The 16,819-nt window shown below is 36.0% G+C and overlaps 1 protein-coding gene across 5 annotated transcripts in view; it reads right to left on the bottom strand.

The window, feature by feature from the left end:
* Rabgap1l (RAB GTPase activating protein 1-like) overlaps positions 1–16,819 on the bottom strand; it is a 574,303-nt gene that overhangs the window by 361,331 nt on the left and 196,153 nt on the right. The window lies entirely within an intron of this gene.

Below are 16,819 nucleotides of genomic sequence, written 5' to 3' on the forward strand. Positions count from 1 at the left end.
ATTTACACAAGTATTTAATGTATATTAAAACAGTTTTATTTAGGTTTACATACTACATTCATTTATTTTAAGCCTCTCTCTCATAGTTCAATACATTTGAAAAAAAAACTACTAAACAAATTTTACAATTGTTATAGGATTAAAAACAAATCAGGAAAATAAAAATACAAATGGAAGGCAATACTTGTTAAAAACATGTCCTATAGGCCAAAAATTTTGCAATGGGCTTTTATACATTGTTTATCTGCCTCAGTACAGGGAAATGCTAGGGCCAAGAAGTGGGAGTAGGTGGGTGGGGGAAGCCTGTGGGGGACTTTTGGGATAGCATTGGAAATGTAAAAGAAATAAATACCCAATTTAAAAAAAAATTCTTAAATCTCAAGCCTGAGATGGCTCAGCAGGTAACAGGCACTTGTCACGAACCACTGTGACACTCCACCATGACGTTGTGGAAGGACAGAACTGACTCCACAGGTTTTCCACTGGCATCCACATGTGCACCCTAGCACAAGCCTGTCATGGGAGCTAGAGGGCACCTCTCCTCCTCCCTCCTCTCCTCTCTCCCTCCTTCCCTCCTTCCTTTCCTTCTCCTTTTTCTTACTTTCTCTTCCCCCTCTCTTTCTTCCCTCTCTTTTTCTTCTTTCTCTCCCCCCATTTAATTAGTTACTACATATAATAAATTGTAAAAGAGTGAATTTTTATGCAACAAGTACATTAACTGCTCCACAAAGGGCAAAGAGGGAACTTGAGAAGGAAGCACGGCTTGACTCCAGGACCCTTAAGACCCTGAGACTAGACAGGGTTAGACCCGCCATTTCTAACCCTGTACCACTAAGTCACATCCTCCTCTTTCTACTAATGGCTGCCATTCAGAAAATGTTAGGAAGATCTCTTCAGGTTTTATAAAAAAATGGTTTATAAAACACAGAAAGCCTATTCTGTCCCCCATATTAAATTGTCTTTCTGGAAGACTGTGTTATTTTTAAAATCTCCATGGGTGGAATAAAATACAGAAAGATAGTACACATCTCAACAGAAATATTTATGAGACAAGTTAGAATAGTAAATCTTAAGATGAATATGTTTAGTTTTGAAAAATAAATATGTGTAATGCAGAAGTTTAAAAGTATTATTTTATAGGGAAACATTGTATTTAAACAGATAAAATCATTTAAATCGAGTGAGATAATATTCTTAAACATTACAATAAATTTTCAAAAGAAAATTATATTTGCTAAATATTCATGACTGTAGCCATGCCATCCATTCTAGACTAAGAGAAGTCAAATGTTAGGCTTTACTAGAAAACCATTTTAGAAACCAAGTGCAGGGCTGGAGAGATGCCGCAATAGCTTACGGCTCATGCTGAGGACCGACCTCTGCTCCTGGCACCCACACAGCAGTTCACAACCACCATAAGGTCAAATTCCAGTTCTGGGAGATCTGATACCCTCTTTCGACCTGCCCAGGCTCTTGCACACACTCAACACTAAATATACATACAATTAAATATAACCTAAACGCTTTTTAAATTAAGTACTATTAATCACTATTGCTACTCAAGTTACCAAAATTTAAATCATTTAAATATTCATATTTTAAAAGTTATTAATTATCCCTGTACTTAAGAGAATTGTAAGGAAATGCACACATATAAAAACCTACCTCATGTAGAGGAACTCAAGCACTAAATTGCTTTAGTTTCACATATTTTCAATTTTAATACTAGAGATGATTTTGATCTTCTTGCCCTGTGCTTGTATATCAAGATGTAAGCTCTCTACTAGTGATCCATTACCATAGCCGCCTACCTGCTACCATGCTCCATGATGGTCATGTCATGGACTGAACCTCTGAAACTAAAGTCCTCCCAAAACCCTTTCTCCTTTAAGTTTCCTTGGTCATAGTGTCTTATCACAGCAAGAGAAATTTAACAGTAAGGGCAAGACATTAGCTCTTCATGCCAAGTAGGATAGATAACAGATGATGACATAAAAGAACCATATAAGCGGTAATAACATTGCAATACTGTTTTATTCGGCATATCTACTTGTACTAAGGTCAAATCTAAGTGGATCAAGGAACTCCACATAAAACCAGAGACACTGAAACTTATAGAGGAGAAAGTGGGGAAAAGCCTCGAATAGATGGGCATGGGGGGGGGGGGGGAATTCCTGGATAGAACAGCAATGGCTTGTGCTGTAAGATTGAGAATTGACAAATGGGACATAATGAAACTGCAAAGCTTCTGCAAGGCAAAAGACACCGTCAATAAGACAAAAAGGCCACCAACAGATTGGGAAAGGATCTTTACCTATCCTAAATCAGATAGGGGAATAATATCCAACATATATAAAGAACTCAAGAAGGTGGACTCCAGAAAATCAAATAACCCCATTAAAAAATGGGGCTCAGAGATAAACAAAGAATTCTCACCTGAGGAATACCAAATGGCTGAGAAGCACCTGAAAAAATGTTCAGCATCCTTAATCATCAGAGAAATGCAAATCAAAACAACCCTGAGATTCCATCTCACACCAGTCAGAATGGCTAAGATCAAAAATTCAGGTGACAGCAGATGCTGGCGAGGATGTGAAGAAAGAGGAACACTCCTCCATTGTTGGAGGGATTGCAAGCTTGTACAACCACTCTGGAAATCAGTCTGGCGGTTCCTCAGAAAATTGGACATAGTACTACTGGAGGATCCCGCAATACCTCTCCTGGGCATATATCCAGAAGATGTCCCAACCAGTAAGAAGGACACATGCTCCACTATGTTCATAGCAGCCTTATTTATAATAGCCAGAAGCTGGAAAGAACCCAGATGCCCCTCAACAGAGGAATAGATACAAAAAATGTGGTACATTTACACAATGGAGTACTACTCAGCTATTAAAAGGAATGAATCTATGAAATTCCTAGGCAAATGGTTGGACCTGGAGGGAATCATCCTGAGTGAGGTAACACAATCACAAAAGAACTCAAATGATATGTACTCACTGATAAGTGGATATTAGCCTAGAAACTTAATATACCCGAGATATAAGATACAATTTGCAAAACACATGAAACTCAAGAAGAACGAAGACCAAAGTGTGGACACTTTGCCCCTTCTTAGAATTGGAAACAATCACCCATGGAAGGAGTTACAGAGACAAAGTTTGGAGCTGAGACAAAAGGATGGACCATAAGAGACTGCCATATCCAGGGATCTGTCCCATAATTAGCCTCCAAATGATGACACCATTGCATATACTAGCAAGATTTTGCTGAAAGGACCCTGATATAGCTGTCTCTTGTGAGACTAGGCCGGGGCCTAGCAAACACATAAGTAAGTGGATGCTCACAGTCAGCTATTGGATGGATCACAGGGTCCCCAATGGAGGAGCTAGAGAAAGTATCCAAGGAGCTAAAGGGATCTGCAACCCTATAGGTGGAACAACATTATGAACTAACCAGTACCCCGGAGCTCTTGACTCTAGATGCATATATATCAAAAGATGGCCTAGTCGGCCATCACTGGAAAGAGAGGCCCATTGGACACGCAAAGTTTATATGCCCCAGTACAGGGGAACGCCAGGGCCAAAAAGTGGAAATGGGTGTCTAGGGGAGTGTGGGGGAGGGTATGGGGGACTTTTGGGATAGCATTGGAAATGTAATTGAGGAAAATATGTAATAAAAAATATTTTTTAAAAAAAAAAGGTCCGATAAAATCTTGTCTCCATTTATCTGTCTAGTGTCATTTTCCTTCTAAGTAATTTAGGTTAGACAAACTCTCCACGCCTTACCACTGTAAGCCCAGGCTCACTGTGCTGCCTGCTGCCTCAGAGTACTTATAATGGCTGCTCAATATGCTAGCTACCATCTTTCTCTCATTCAATTCAGTGGCAATCTTTCCAATAACTTTTTCCCCTGGGAAAGCTGTGAGTTCCCACAGAGCACCACACCAGATCCTATACGTGCCATCGTTTGTAATTATTTATTTCATTCACTTGTCTTCTTGAGCAAGTTGGAGCCTCATACGGGACCAATACTTGCTTTGTTCATTCTAAGTGCCGATTTAATACCACTGGGCACAGAATAGGAGTTTAACAAACACATTTTATCATAATCTTTATATAATATATATGGAAACAACTAGTACAATCTATGAGGACAAAAAAAATACAGTTTCTATAATGTTAAAATAAACAAACCCACTGAGAATCCCTTGTATAACAAAGACATCCAGGAAGAAGTCAGAAAATATGACCAAATTACAATGATAAAAGTTGATCTCTTCACGTATTTGAATATTAAAGAAATAATAGTAATTACAACTTCCCCTAAATCCAATTCTATAGCAATAGTTAAAATGCTTTAAAAACTTGAGTTTAGCAAACAATAATGGTTGATTACTTATTTTAAGAATGCCAACTGCTACTAAATGCAGTTTCAATTACCTTGTAATGTACTATTCAGGATAACGCTGAGGCAACTTGAGCTAAGTGCTAGTAAGCAAATGCTCTAAAGTGATATACATAATAAACTACTGATTAATGAGCTCTAAACAGCACAGCAAATGTTTATTTTCTTGCCATTGCTTTATTGTGAATCAAAAATTAAATATTTAATTAAGTAGAAATAACAAAATTTTACTTATGGACACGATAGAGTCTTCTCAACCTGACAAAGATATATATATATATACTTGTAGAGTATTCCACAATGAAGTATTGTGAAAATTGATTCCTCCTTCAGAATGGGACTAACAAGCCTGTGGATCCATACTACCTCCATGCACCACTCACTCCATGTCTCAGTCAATATAATAAATGAGAAAATGAAAAGTCTTTCACAAAAGGCATAACTGTGTATGTGAGAAATATTAAATTAACTACTCTATACCCATTAAGACATGAGGAAATGAGAACGTTTTGTAAAAATATGAGGTACTTCACTGCTATATACATGTAATAAACATAAAATTAAAATAATAAAACAATAAACCATTTATATTAGGCTCATACAGCAGAATACAAGGATACAGCTAATAAAATCAGAATAACATCTCTACTCTGGGAATTACAGAGTGTCACCAAGACAAAGTTAAAGGATTAAGGAAATGCAGGGATATACCATCATTATGCTTTTGAAGACGTGCTATCATTTAAAAAAAAACCATGTTCTCACCAGTTTATCTATTGGATGCTCATATTAAAATCTAGTCAAGTTTATCTGTAAATCCAACCAAGTGCAGATTATAAAACCTATATGTAAAAAAAGGAATTTGAGATGACTACAGTAAAACAATCTTCTAAAAGAAAATAAGAAACAAACTTGGAAGACTGACACAACCTAGTTTCAAGATGCACTTTAAGACCACTAGAGACAGCCTAGAAAGCATAGACAACAGACCTGATGGACAGGAAATGATGCAAAAGCTAAGGTCATAGTTACCGTCAATTGAATCTCAGTAAGCTCTCTAAAACAAGCCTGGGCACTAGAAAAATCTCAACACCCACTGGGAAGTATGAACTAAGGTCACCTCCTCATATGACACCTAAAATTTACTCGTAGGAATGAAATATCTACAGACAAATGTGAATGAACTACAAACAGCTTCCAAAAGGAAACACACTAGAGGGTTAATATATTCATGGCCCAGAACCAAAGGTTATAAGTTGATAAAAATAATAATGGAAAATATTAATTAAATAATACTCCAATTTTTTATCAAAAGGCATCATTAATAAAATCAGCAAGCCAAAAGAATGACAGGAATTACAAGCACAGCATACACCTAACAAAGACAAACAGGCTGACAGTATAAGCTAATAAAAATTTAAATAATCAAAAACTGACAGCAACTGAGATTGAGAACGACTGTGGTTCTCAGGGCCTGGCAACAGTTACAGGGGGATGCGAAGATGCTAGTCAATGAGTACTCCGTGATAACTCCATAGAGGAACTAAGTTTTCTTGTGTTATTGTTGCCCAGCAAAGTGAGTGCAGATTACTGAAATGTATTTTGCTACTTAATTTTTGGAATTAGAAAAAAAGCATTTTCAAATGTATGCACCACCAAGAAAGGCCAGCTTTTCAAAGACTGCTGGTTATTTCTGGGTAAGTCAAATGGCTCCATTCTAGAATGACTAGAATTTGGACGTGCATTTCAAATAACATAGGAGAAAAAGTCCAAGGTCTCTGAAAGCTCATATCTAAGAGTTTTCCTTATTTTACACACACACTGACACACACACACACACACACACACACACTCACATACACACACACACACACACCCAGGTTGGATCAGACTACAACATAATTATACATGACTCAAAGCACCACATGGTACCATGACTATATACAACATTTAGGGATAGGAAGTGAAAGGCGCTTAGTTCAAGTCATTAGTTAAAGACAAAAATCAAACAATAAAAATTTCCAATGTGCTTACTACAGTGGCAATAAAATAAGACTGGCAATAAAATCTTTTGATAAGATTGCAAAACAACTGAAATTTTTACAGACTGGTGGTGGTGGTAGTATAAACTGGCCAAAACTTAGAAACTGTGACAAACATTTTAAAAATCCTCATGGTATTAAATAAATCTACACTATGGCCCACCCTCTCAATCCAAAAGCTGTGCACATACACCCACAAAGTAATGATATCAAGTCTTGCACAAAAAATATTCCCGGTAGCATGTACAAAACTAGATAGTCCAAACTAGAACCAGCATATACATCATCAACAGGTACAGACTTGAAGAAACTCCGATTATGTACTTATTGTGGCCTGCTGCTTAGAGTAACAAAGGAATAAAAATAACAAAAAAAAAACCACAGATGAACCCAAACACTAATGGCGAAAATCATGCCTTAAAGAGCACACTTTACACAAAGTTCTAAAACATAAAAAAGATGAATTTTTTCTGAATTATAAAAAAGTGGCAGCTGGATCAATAGTGTGCTTATGTTCACACATATGAACATGTGTATACAAGTGTATCAAGATTTGTGTAAATAAAAGAACATTCAGTAAGGATAACAACATTCAGTCTGTAAAATGTGTAGATCATGTACATGTATACCTGGCAAAAATAATGACATAAAACACTTAAGCTTTGTGTAAATCACAACCAAAGTAACAATGAATCTGTGATTGCACATGCCTACAATGAATGCTCACTTAAGATTTGCCTAACAGTGTGTGATCACCACTGTTAACATCAATCAGGACACTGTCTTCTGACATAATCATACCGTGGTATGTGAGTTAAAGACAGCAAGGACAATAGGGGACATAGAGAAAGAACTGTTTAATTTTACAAGTGACCGGATACTAAAATTAATACACATATCCCATCATTTTGACTTTCTATGCATAACGTAGAACAATATCTGCTACTTCCTCTTTTAAGTTCCTATTAGCAATTTCCTAAAGGTATAATACCTGAAAACAAAGCTTATGATAACTGTTTCTCAAAGACTACTGAAAGGTACTCCTCTCTTGGTGCCACAGCTTAGCCCTAGGCTGCTGGTTATTTCTGGATAAGTGAAACGGCACAGTTTTAAGTATGACTAAAACATTAGAATTGCATTTCAAATAACATAGGACAAAAAGATCAAGTTTTTAGAAGTCTCATATCTAAGAGGTTTCCTTATTTTATGGAATAGTTCATCAGAAAATTAGATTATTTAATACAATTTTTAAATGAAATCTTAACAAAATTAATGTTAGCTCAGAGAAATGAGATGAAATGGTCATTTTTCTTCCAATTTTATACAGTACAATCATAGTGGGAAAGGATAACCATAAAACATCTCTTGGGGAAAAAAAAAGTCTAGAGAACTGTATGGACACAGATGTGCAAACATCACATTTTAAATAACAGGTTAACATTAAAGGAAAGAAATGTTCATTTTACCTCACTTTTAATTGAAAGGAAGTTTTCCATTATAAAAAAATTTGCTATTTTTTGAGATATCTTATTGTTATGGCAACTGACGTGCTAAAAATAATAAAGAAATATCAAAGTTGTTATAGCAACTAGAATTTTAAAGAGCCATGAAGTGTAGAATAATCAAACCTTAACTTGGCTTGAAATGCAGCATCTATGACTCAGGTTTGAGGAAGAAAACCTGAAATATTCATGCTCTTTACAAACTGTTTCTGGAATTCAATTTTAAAAAACAAACAAACAAACAAAATCTTGAGATACAGCTTGAAAGAACCATTTCCACCTCACTTAAATCAGTAATACTCTACATGTCTCCGTCAGTGTGGACTTAGTAGTCCTACAGACTACACTTAAATCAGTAATACTCTACATGTCCCCGTCAGTGTGGACTTAATAGTCCTACAGACTACAAAGTCCCACGAACAGCAGGAGATTATCATCGAATCAATGTCCAGTAACTGAGCACAATTGTTTGTATGGAATCTGAATTTTCTGGTCTTCTAACTTGTTCCTTACCCTAAGTCTTCAAAGTGCCATCGTAGAATACACCAAAGGTTAAAAATACCTACTTATTGCAAAGCTGTGCCCAGATTCATCTAATTAGAGGTCTGCTAGATTAGAAAATTACTGAAGTTCTATCAAATACTAGACATTCATTGTGCAATGTTCTGGCATCCCGTTTGCCTCACAAAGGGAACATTCATTAGAGTTTCATAAGCACTGGTGAGGCCTCTGAAGGATTCAAACTGGGAAGTAACAGAAATTCATGTCTTTTCCTAGAGATGGACATACTAAGGAATAAAAACAGATTTATGCATTTCTGTTACAAAATCAAAAGCCCTTAGTTTCATTCGTTCCTTCCTAATCAAATAACCAATATTTATCAACAAATGTAGCAACACACATTGTTACCACAGTGTATTTCCTCAGCACTCTGGAACCAATGCCAACTCTCTAGAAGCAGACTTCTATCAACATCACTCTGCATCCTTCCGTGTCTTTATACCCTTTAACACTTTTGGAGATTTGTTTGTTGGTTTGTTTTGGGTGCACCCTATCCAAATAATTGTTCTATCTTATAAGTTAGTAAAGGACACTTGACAAATACACACAGGCTTGTTCCTCACATCTAGCCAGGGAAGGTTGCAGTACTTGGGGATTTCTTCTTGTTGCATATACCACAAATCTTTGCAATTTTGTAAAATGATAATTCCTTGGAAAAGACAAATTAACTTCCCTCAATGACCTAACCCAGTAATTAGCAGCACTAGCCATGACCACTATCATTATAATTCTGAGTCTAATACAATTCTATTAACTTCATCAGATAACATAAATTATATGTAGTCCTTCAGAGCAATGGTTTGAAATTTTTGAAGTATTTTCTTTTGCTATTTTCAAGTATGTTTCTACTTTTTTTTTTTTTTGAGAATTTCATTCATGTATACAATGTGTGTTGATCATATCCACTCTCCTCTCCCAACTCCTTACCCAACATATTCCTCTTCCAACTTCACATAGCCTTAATTTTTAATTCATTGTTTTTGTGCATATGAGTATGTGTATTTGTTAACCTGCTAGTTTAGTTAGTTTATGTGCACCACACATATTCAGGAGCCTGCAGAAGCCAGAAAAAGACATCGAATCCTCTGAAACTAGATGTTTACAATGGTTGTGAGTTTTCATATGGGTTAGGGGAACCAAATCCAAGCCTTCTGGAAGAGCAATAAAATCTCTTATCCATTGAACAATCCCCCAGCAAACTTTTACTTCTTAATAACAAACTCAGTCAAAACCATTTTACTGTGAGAACTCAAATAAATATGGGTCATCCATGCAGCATGGGAAGACTACCAGTGACCATACATACCTCTAAAAACAAACAAACAAAAAAAAAAGTGATTCTCTTCTAGCACCAACTCCTAACAGATCAACTAGGTGTGGGGCCACCTGAGGCCCTCTAAAGCAGTGCTGGATTTTGAGTTTTGCAGATCCTTAAGCAGGAAACTACCACTGCTTTGAATTCATGAATGAAATGACCTACCATTTCCTGAAAATATGATGTCAAACAATTCTTCAGCTACTCTTACATCCTTCTGCTACCTCTTCTATAATATTTCTTAAACCTTGAGTTAGTAGAGCATATTAATGTCCCATTTTGGGATATGTTACATTCTTAGCACTGTGAGAATGTAACACTGTGAGTCTCTGTGTTAACTACTGTCCAGCTTTGTATTGACCTTAATCCCTGCGTACTTACATCATGCAACAAAATATTACATTTCCTATCTTTTATAAAGAATTGAGAACACTCGAAATTACCACAAAGAATCTAATATAATTTTGTTATAATTGTATTAAATGCTTAAGTTATTTCACAAAATAAGAGTAAATTATTCAATAATTAATGTGATCATTTTTAATTATATTCATTTATATTCATACAGTGATTGAAGGATTAATGTAATAATTGTTGGCCTTTTAAACTTGTCAATGCTATATATAAACTGCCTCTATATATGCAGACATTACATTTTTATAGTATTTCTCAAAGTGGATCAGAAGTATTCTTTGAATTACCTTGAGTTATTTATTTTCGGCATTTTCTACAATAATTTAAAAGTCTTACTAGAAGTCCATTCTGGTAATCTAGCTGCTCATTCATAACAAATTGTTACACAATGGTGACAACATTTGTTAAATTACTATGTTTAGAAACAAATATGTCTTAATTTGAAAACAAAACATAAAGAGGTAAATAATATTGTATAAAGCTGAGGTTATATTGTCCACAATCATACTATATACAAAGCTCTTGGAGTGGATTGGAAAAATGTTTGGGAAAAACTGAGCCATCTGAAGACGCATGGCCTCATAAACATGCCAAGGCACACACAGACAAGCAAACTAAAGAAATTACCCATACAACAAGTTAGTTTCTGGAAGCTATTCATAATATGAAATGAATATGCAAAAGACATAGTTCAATTTTTATAATTCATATCTACTAGCTTCACTGTGGTCATCAGATTTAAAGTATGGAGTTTACATTTAATTAGTTTTGATGCATTTATGAAATGCTGAAATAGTCAACAATGATGTGGTTATTATTCAAAGTTGGAAACCTTGTCACATATATTGATATTAAGAAGATCATTTCTGATAATGATGATGAAACTTCAGCAGTCAACACAAGTTAACAGTGAAAGCACCACCGAAGAGAAACTAAAGAAACTAATCTAATGTTGAGTCCACTATGCCCACTAAGCTTCTAGAAATATCCAATTACATCATTATGAAAAGATAAAAAAGATAATTATAAGAAAAAACATACCTTAAAAATCATAAGATGTTCCTTCAAACATGCATTCTCATACCAACTCACTAAAAGTTTTTTTTTTTTCAGAAGGAAGTGGTGTTAAGAGATTAACATTAGGTCTTATTATATAAATTTGACTGGAATAAACTCTGCTAACAAGGCGGGCTTCCAATTTTCTGCAATCTTCCTGCTTCTGTCTCCTACAGGCTGGGAATATAGTCACCCAACCCCATGCTTAGTTTAAAAGAATACCTTCACTGGTAGCATCTTAATCTCTCCCTTAAATATCTTTGTCTTTTAATTGATGCCTTCAACAACAAGCACTGTGCCTAGCACATAATAAAGGATAGTGATAGGTGATAAAAAGTTAAAGGTAACAGGATTTGTATTTCTTTCTGGTTAATTATCAACACACACACACACACACACACACACACACACACTTTGTAAAGCATGGGTCTCAATAAGTATCAGAAGCAACAATGGCTTAAAATTACCATTAAGTTAAAGCTTTTTCAGAAAAAACTAGAATACTGTTATTTTCCCCCCATTTTTGACCCATGCTATGAGGAATGAGAAACGGACAAATGAACTGAAATGACCTACATCTGCCAGAACATTCTTTCTTTCTCACCAGGCACTTTCAAAGCTAAGTGGCTAAAGTGATTAAGTAGCCAAGAGAACAACTCAGAACATTGAACCTTTGACAGAAATCACTTTGAAGAGACAGAAATTGAGAACAGAAAGAATAAACTTATGATGCTGTCCTAAGGCATGTCTGAAAGGAGAAATGAATGTTTCTAAGCGGGGAAAAAGCCTGGTAAGAAAATACCTCTATTTGGAAAGGACTGTGATCAAAGGAGAAATGTGATCAAAAGCCAGCGTAGAAAGATGAGATAGAATCTACACTTGGGTACTTTTTGACCCACTGAATAGAATATGGTAAACAAATAGAATGACTATGTTAGGGCTATGGACATAACTGAAATGAATCATCACACACATACAGGTAAACATGTATGCATAGCCATAGGATTAGATGTTAATATTATCTAACCTTTCATAATGCCAACTTCAAACCTACAATACTCTAAATTTTCTCATGTGATGACTATAAACAAGATAGTTTCATACCTGAGTTCCCTGTTTACATTGCTTTACCTTCTTTTATGTGCAAAGTATCCAGGTTTATAAGCATTATAAAATACAAGATGATTTATAGCAACAAGCCACTAAAATGTTAAATCTTTTTTTTTAATGGTTCATAGTTTTGTTCAAGGAAAAGTACCTTCCATCTTCTGATACATATGCAGCTAGAGACACAAGCTCCGGAGGGTACGGCCATCAGTGTAAAGAGAGGCCCATTGGTCGTGCAAACTTTATATGCCTCAGTACAGGGGAACGCCAGGGCCAAGAAGTGGGAGTGGGTGGGTAGGGGAAGATGTGTAATAAGGTGATAGAATTCTGTATTCAAAGATCAAACACTAATATCAAGTTACATATAACTAACATTTACAACAGGAAAGAACACACAATATCTATTAAATACCCAATATACTGAAGTTGCTTATACTAAATTATATAAATCAACTTTTGGTTTTTCTGTTTAATTAGATATTAAGAATTTGTGGTACTACATGATGGGAAATTATCAGGACTATAGAGTTGGTAACTAGAATTTACAGCGAATGTTTGCTTAGACTAAGCTTCTGCACTGGGCCCAGCAGACCTAACAATTCTGGAGCACCTCAAGCTAAAGCTTGAAGCTAACAATGCTAAACCTAGGTTGTTAGGCGACCCTGGACAAAGAAAGCTGAAAGACAATTTTTTTTTCAATTTTTTATTAGACATTTTCTTCATTTACATTTCCAATGTTATCCCGAAAGTCCCCTATACCCTCCCCCCGCCCTGCTCCCCTACCCACCCACTCCCACTTCTTGGCCCTGGCGCTCCCCTGTACTGGGGCATATAAAGTTTGCACAACCAAGGGGCCTCTCTTCCCAATGATGGCCGACTAGGCCATCTTTTGATATATATGCAGCTAGAGTCAAGAGCTCCGGGGTACTGGTTAGTTCATATTGTTGTTCCACCTATAGGGTTGCAGACCCCTTCAGCTCTTGGGTACTTTCTCTAACTCCTTCATTGGGGGGGCCCTGTGTTCCATCCAATAGCAGACTGTGAGCATCCACTTCTGTGTTTGCCAAGCACTGGCATAGCCTCACAAGAGACAGCTATGTCAGGGTCCTTTCAGCAAAATGTTGCTGGCATATGCAATAGTGTCTGCGTTTGGTGGCTGATTATGGGATGGATCCCCGGATGGGGCAGTCTCTGGATGGTCCATCCTTTCGTCTCAACTCCAAACTTTGAAAGACAAATTTCTAACAGGCCAGTTTTAGTTGAAACAATAAAAAGTCTGCTCTATCCTTTATAAGGAAAGTGTTTCGAGATGAAAAAGCCACATCCTGCTCTATGTTTCTGTACTCTTCAACTCTCTGCTGCCTATAAGGCTAAGCTCCTTGGTGCAGCAAATCAGAATGTGCACTGTATTTAAATTGTGAGGGGTTGCCAGAAGCTATAACTACAAATAAAAGCCAATTAAGGTGTGGAAAGCAAATTTATTGTACTTTCGCCTTCTGAAAATATTAACCCTAAATTGTCAGCAGTCTTCTTGAGACAAAGGTATGAATTAAAAACAGTAATGGAAGAAAACTCTAGACACCACTTCTCTGATAGCTTTGCTGTGACTTCATATTTATTTGTACATAGCTCTAATCATTTAAATGCTCGATTTACAAATACTATCTCAGTATCAAAAAAAATGGCAGCAAAAATGTAAGGCATTCTAATTCTAGTAATGGGTTGGAATGACATTTTGCTTAATAACTCCTTTTATAAATGCACCGCCCAAGCTGAATGTCATTGTGTGACTATTTATAATTTAGAGCTTTCTGTCAAGATGATTTTATGCCCTGACATGGCACTGAGTAGGTTGGGAACAGCTGTATGCCCCAAAGGAAAATGAAATTACTGGTGTTGTGCAAGAGCAAAGGTATTAAACAAACAGTGTTTCTTAAAAGAGTTTCATGAAAATATATTGGATAATTGATTGTAACATGCAAGAAAATTAGGCCATTCAAGCAATAATAATTACAATAAACATTCAATCAATAGTTTCCTCCAGGTAGATGAAATTTAATTATAAAAATAACTCGAATCTTTAGAACTTCTTAATAACCTAGCAAATTAGTTTATTAAAATATATAGTATTGCAATTAAAATTTTTATCTCTATGCAAGGTAAGTATTAAAATTTTAAGAAATAATTTGAAAATCCATTTACCTAGTTGCCCTGGAATATCTTTATATATTTAAACTTTTAGTTTGTAAAATATAGGTTTAAAAAACATGAAAAGAATCAAGATAAATGGTAAATTATTAGGTAATAGTTGTGTTTAATTTATGGAAAATACTTATCTAAACCCTACTGCTAAGAAAAGAAGGTAGGCAGGCCATCTGTTCTTGTTTTGTTGTGCTTATAGTTACAAAAATCTACTAGAAGACAAATACTGTATCTACCCAACTTGTTCCTAATAATTTTCGAATTTTTCTTTAAAATATATATTGGCAGAGAATGCTAAATACATATGCAGCAAGCATTTTTCACATCTCAGACAAATAGCACTAGAATTAGAAAAGTTCCAGTTCACTTGTTAATGGATTAAAGAGAGGAAGTCACAGCTTCTCCCAGTCCTCATTGCCTACGTGTTTCAGAAAGAGATGCTAACCATCTCAAGCAAGATACAGCAACACTGTATACCTTTTTAAACTTCTTGAAGCTTCGGAAATTAAAGCAAGAGAAGGATAAGTTCTCTCTCTGAAAACTGACTCTCATTGCCCTGAGAGGGGCTATGTAAGCTATGGGGGGAGGTTTCTCAACAGTCCTGCCCAAATAAAAAGGCAAAGAACCACAACAATGGCCAACAGAATAAGATATCCCAATGGTGTAATAGGAGCACTTGCATCTTGGGGTAACAACATCTGTCTGAACTTAATGCCTGCTCCATAGGGAGGAAGCCTAAATCTAATCAACTCCCCATGTCTGGTAAGGTCATGAACCTTAGAGGAGGAACTACCACTGCCACTTTTCCAAACCAGTACAATTTCCAACTGTAAAGCAGGCATAATAAGCAATGAATGGCTTCTGAAAGGGGCAAAATCAATCTTCTCTAGGAGACCACTCAGGTCAGCCAGGAACACAGATACATACTAGCAGCACTAAATAGACTCAGCTGTGTGTGTTTGTGTGCATGTGTGTGGGTGTGTGGAGGGGTGGACAGTTCAATTTTAAGGCTAGCCTGGTATGCACAGAAATCTCAAGACCACTCACTAATGGCAAATACTTGGCCAGCCATCTTGGACACCCACCCCTTTTAATGGATAACTAAACTAATAGTTTAAAAACAACAATTCCTAAAGGCCATGGAAGGTTTTCATTCACAAGAGTAAGAGGTGTGAATGTCATCTATAGGGGCAGGGAAACAAAGACTATAGACACAGCAGCTGCAAACTATTGAATAAGTACAACAAACATTATCTATTTGTTAGGCCAGCCAAATCTCATGTAGAACAGTCAGTGTGTGTGCAAATTCTAAGAAGAAACTAAACTCATCATGACAAAAAAATTCTAAAGCAGTGATTCATAACCTACTCATCTCAAATAATACTCAGCAAATAATAATGTTCCATACCAAGAAAAACTGGAAAATCCTCTTCTCTATAACAAGGATGATTTGACCACTTTCCAGTGCTTAAATTTAAAATATTTCTGGATATTTAATTCTATAAAAACTTGGATTCCAATTATGTACTATAATTTTATGACAATAATACCAACAAAGTGTTAGTGATACAAGTAGAAGATGTGCCATAAATGATGGTATATACAAGTTAATAAAATGTGTTAAAGGTCAGAATTCATTGTGTTCTTTCATACTAACAATGGATTTCATGATGATCACTGCACTGCACATTCCTAACATTACTCAGCACCTCTCTAATGTTTTTGTGTTCTATACAGGAAACAAAAAGCCATCTGCCACCTAGCATTGGCTTTACTATAATTACTTGAGGGTATACACAGCTTAAATGGCCTACATTTATGTTTTAAATGTATATGGTAGAGGCTGGTAGAGACATCAGCTGGTGATATGAGAGCATGTGAACCTTAGATTTTCAAAGCCTGTGTGAGAAGCCAAGCGTGGTGTGTTCCTGTAATCCCCAGTGCTGGGGAGGCCAACGGGCAGATCACTCAGGCTTGCTGGCCTGGAATCTAGCTAGTTGGCAAGCTGCAGGGTCAGAGGGAGACCATGTCGCAAAAAATAAAATTAATAGAATAATCAAGGAAGAGATCCAGTGTTGATTTCTGGACTTTTGTCTGCCTCACACACAAAAATACAAATGAACATGTTATATATATAAACACAAAAAAAATAACAAAAGTATCCAAAAAATACATTTTGTCATGTTGTCAAAAACAATTTAATGAACAGAAAA

The sequence above is a fragment of the Mus musculus genome, chromosome 1 (assembly GCF_000001635.26).
Source record: "Mus musculus strain C57BL/6J chromosome 1, GRCm38.p6 C57BL/6J".
Classification (NCBI taxonomy): Eukaryota; Metazoa; Chordata; class Mammalia; order Rodentia; family Muridae; genus Mus; species Mus musculus.